The sequence below is a fragment of the Sorghum bicolor genome, chromosome 7, assembly GCF_000003195.3.
Source record: "Sorghum bicolor cultivar BTx623 chromosome 7, Sorghum_bicolor_NCBIv3, whole genome shotgun sequence".
In the NCBI taxonomy this organism is placed as follows: Eukaryota; Viridiplantae; Streptophyta; class Magnoliopsida; order Poales; family Poaceae; genus Sorghum; species Sorghum bicolor.
In genome coordinates, this window is record NC_012876.2 from 58145038 (window position 1) to 58149613 (window position 4576).

General features: G+C 55.1%; 1 long non-coding RNA gene across 1 annotated transcript; it reads left to right on the plus strand.

Annotated features, from left to right (window-relative positions):
• On the plus strand, positions 1981-3005 carry LOC110437399. Its single transcript, XR_002455499.1, has 2 exons — positions 1981-2619; positions 2714-3005. It is a non-coding gene; the product is annotated as an uncharacterized LOC110437399 (long non-coding RNA).

Genomic DNA, 4576 nt, shown 5'->3' on the forward strand with positions numbered 1-4576 from the left:
GTGACAGCGTGAGTACATACTAGTATGGATGATAGCTCCCAAAAGCATATAATAAATTTGGATTTGGGGTCGTGACCGAGCTACCTGGGGTTGGGCGCCTGGCATGGTGTGCGCGGCGAGGCCCCACCCGGCCGGACCGGAAAACGGGGTCGCGGTCATCCAACAACACCCATTTATTTCGGGAATTCGGGCACGTTTTTTCGCGGCGCGCCGAGAGCAAAGCACGAGGGGGCGCGCCGGCGGAGGCGGCGGATGCGTGCTCGCCTGCCTAGACCGGGCGACCTGCGACCTGGCCGTGGCCGGCTGCTGCTGCTGCTGGTCGCCTCGGCCATCTTGGAATCCACTGCCCTGTTGCTGAATTATTTAAGCTTTCGGGAGCAAAAATTCCCTTTTGTTTGATGAAACAGCTTGGTTTTATGGGGATGGGGGGAGGGGCTAGCCTAATGCCAAAGGCCATGAACAAGTGAACCGCCTTGGCATTTGCTCCGTCCGCGAGCTTGGCTGTTTGGAGCGCTGATTGACCGGGTAAGTATCTGTCAGTGACGGTGCTCGAACCAAATACTACACACTCCTTCAACCCGAAAAATGTAGTTCTGACTTTAAAACATGAGAAACTAACATGTTGTTTGGTTCGTCGACAGTAACACAAATGAAAACAAATTAGAGGTAGAGACGTTACGACAAGTAAGTTTGACTAAATTTATATAAAAAAAAAATTATATCAACATTTATGTCTCTAAGTATGTTTACATTATACAAATACAAATATATTACATAATTAAACCTGTAACATTCCAGATTTTTACGTAAACCGAAAATACGAGCTTTTTAAAATTTTTCCTGTTATCGTGTGAAGCATATAGTCTAACCCGATCCTAACCCGCTAACAAATCGTGGCATACATGTAGATTTGTTTGTAGATGAGTGCCCCTGTTCGTGAGTCGGTTTGGAGTTTAGTCTTGTTTAGGGTTTTGAGTTTCCTTTGGAGTGCACAATCCGTATCAAGTCTTCTTGAATCTTCGTTGGGCCTATCTCAAAGGCGAAGCGAATCCCTTCTCAACCTTTTCTCTTGTTGATCTCATCTCTAAATCTCCGCCGCTAAATCTATCTTGAATTTTTGGCGACTCATCTCAATCTCTTTTTCCTTTTCCTCTCAACCATTTTAACAAAATGGAAAAGCCTTTCTTCTTCTCTTGGGCTCCAACTCCTTCTTTTTCTCTCGCTGCAGCCCAGCTCGCCCTTCTCCTCTTAGCCCAACCTGCCTCCCCTCTCTGCTCAGCCCAGTGGCGCCGTGGCCCAAGTATCCCCACGCCCAGCCTGCCTCCTCAAGCCCAGCCCAACTCGCGCGCGCGCACCCCCGGCCCATCGTCTCCCCTTTTGCCTGGCCTGCTCTCCATCCCCTCCCTGTTCGGCCCACGTGCACAAGGGCGCCACCGGCCCAAGGCCCAGTCGGCACCCCTGCCCTGGCCCAAGTCGTGGCCGGCCCAGCAGCCGCGCCCCTCCTCGCCCTAGGAGCGGAACGCTCCCAGGCAGAGCCGCCGCCGCCGCCCCAAGGAGGGACATCCGCGCGCGCCTGCCCCTTTTCCCCTCGGCGTGCGTGCCGTTATCCACCGCCGCGTGTCCCGCTGCGGACACGGACGCCAAGGATGGACGCGCTGCCCCTGGAACCCTAGCCTCGCACCGCTATAAGAATCGCGCCGCCACTGCTTGCTCCGCTCCCAGCCATGGCGCCGCCACCCCTCCCCGTCTCCACTTCCTCTCCTGCCTGCAGCGCTGCCGAGCTACCCCTAAGCCGCGACGTCGCCCGCAAACACGGCGCCCGAGAGCCCCGACCACGACCTTGCCCCCGCGCACCCACCGCCGTCGAAGCCGCGCCTCTACTCCATCGTCGAGCAGGAGCTCCGCGCCCTCGCCGCGTCCTCGTCCTCGCCCTGCGACGCCACTGTCACGACCGCGCCTCGTCCTCGGCACCACCCCGCGCAACCCTTCGCTGTCGAGCCATGGCGTCGTCCTCGCACCGGAGCCGTCCGCCGCGACGCCGACACCGAGCTTCTACCGCGACCTCGCCTAGGAGCCCGACGTCGAGCTCCTCTCCGTGCTCGACGCGCCCCTGCTCCAGGCCGGGAGCAGCGCCACCATCGGCGACCGAGGCCCCGGCGTCCTCCGCGACCGCGACGTCGCGCGGACTCGTGACCGCGGACGGCCCCGCGGACGCCACCGCCGCACCAGAGCCACCCGCCGCGCCAAGTGCCTCGACCCCAACCTCTCCCGCACCTCAGCTCGCCCCCGGAGCCCCGTGAGCCGCCTCCGCGCCCTCGCCGCGCCGAGCCCCGACCCCGCGACGTCGTGCTGCCCGACGGCGACGCGGTTCTGCGCCACCCTGCGACATCGCAAGCTGCATCGAGCAGCACCTCGGCGATGTCGTGCTCTACCTCGAAGCTCAAGGCTATGGCCTTGCTGCGTCCTCACCGATGTCGTGCTTCCTTTGGGGGCCGCGACGTCGTCACCCTGGCCGTGCGACGCTGGACGCGGTGACCACGGTCACCCTGCTACCTCGTCCTCACGCCGTTCATCACCGACCCGACCCCGTCCTCGCCAGAGTCGTTCCCTCTGTCGCCGGTGAGCAACCAAAGCCTGAAGCTTTTCTTTTCCGCGTAATTGTCATGCTCCTATCTGAGACCGGCCTTCGTGCCGTGTTTTACCGCTGTCGCAGGGAGCAGTGGCTTTGCCGTACCATTTTACTAGGCTGCGACGTCTCCTAGATCAACTTCGGCCTCCAGCAGCAAACCACAGCGGTCCAGGACATGTTGTAGCTAGCCAAGTTCACCCAGGCGTTCCGCGACAAGCCTCGCCTGCCCTGCCATCACCAAGGTCGAACCCTAGTCGACGCCGACGAAAAACCCCTTTTGCTTTTGTACATCTTTCTATCATCGTTTATACTTGTCGATACATGATTTATCTATACCCATGCCTGTGCCGTGCCTTCGTGCCGGTCTATTTATCTATCTATCTATCTATCTATCTATCTATCTATCTATCTATCTATCTATCTATCTATCTATCTATCTATCTATCTATCTATCTATCTATCTATCTATCTATCTATCTCTATCTTGTGCCATGGGAATGTGCTACTCCGAGTCATCGTTGTCTTTGTGTTGTTAGCGGTCGAGTCGTGATTCTTTGTGTGATTGTCGTCGTCTGTGGACCGTGCCTTCGAGCCGGTTGAGAGAGTGATATGTTTGAGTGTTGCGATCGCGAGTTCGTCTTGCCATGGTCGTAATGCTAAGCATGTCCCTTCTCTCGTGTAGTCGTTGTTCTTTCTTTTGCTATTTGCCTGAGGACTGAGCCTTCGAGCCGGTTGGGGAAAATGGTAGTTTGTTTGATCGTCTCGATCGTGGGTTCGTCCCACCGTGATCGTGATGCTGAACGTAACTCGTTTCCCCACGTTTAATTGACTCTCTAGTGCTATGATTGTTAGCGACCCTTTTCGACCCACAGGCGTGGTCACCATGGACTTGCTGTCGGTGCGCCTCCTACCCGCACCTGGCGAGCCACTCGTGACCTAGTTTAGTGGGAGACTAGCGGACGACAATCGTGGGGCTTATGAAAGCCAACTCGTTAGGTGGAGCTCATGGCTGCGAGTCGCCTCGCCATAGCCATCAGGCTTTACCATGTTTTCGCGTGTTTATCCTAACCACCTCGTATGCTCGTACCACTTCGACTATAGCATTCCCTCGGACCTAGCGGTGACAACTGCATCGCTACGGGCCCTAGGAATAGCCTTGTGTTGATTTAGATGCACAGTCATGGTGCCCTACGAGTAGGTTTGGATCGTGGGGTCATATCTCTTTTTAACCAACCGTTTTTCGTTCTATGGCGTGTTGGTTGGAAGAGTGTGATTTCGTTCTTCTCTCTTGGTCTCAATCCCCGTCGATCCAGTAAGATACGGATTGAGCCCTTTTGCTTGTTTAATGTTTTGTCTCCAATCCTGCGATTCCCGTCGCTGCTATGGCGAGCAGATCAATGGAAAGTGAAACCCGTGTCTTTTCTTGCCTTTTTGGGTTCTTCGTGCTTAAACTCTTGTATGCTTGTACCTATTCGACCATAGCATATCTTTGGTTCTCGCGGTGACAACCGCACTGCTAAGAACCCTAGGAATGTCTTAGTGCATTCGGTGTACCTAGGTCGTGGTACCCTACAAGTAGCTCGGGCACTTGTGTTCTTTGTGCGTCACTCTTTCTAATTCCTCGTCTCTTACCATGGCGAGTGGATTGGAAGGACTAGACCACTCCCCTTTTCTTTTCTCCTTGTTCCACCCCCTCTTGACTCTCGTCAATCATAATGACGTACGGGTTGAGAGAGAGATCAGAGTTTCATGTGCTTACAACCGTTTGGTTCTCGTCAATCTCTATGACGCTTGGATCGAAAGTTCGTAAGCCATGGTGTTTACTTAGAATGAGTTAGAGTCAACGCCTTTGTCATTAAAGCCGTACAGGTCGACACGATCGACCCGGGAAGTAACGGCTAGGTGAAGACTCCAGCTTGTACTTAATAAACAACCATTCTCATTTCT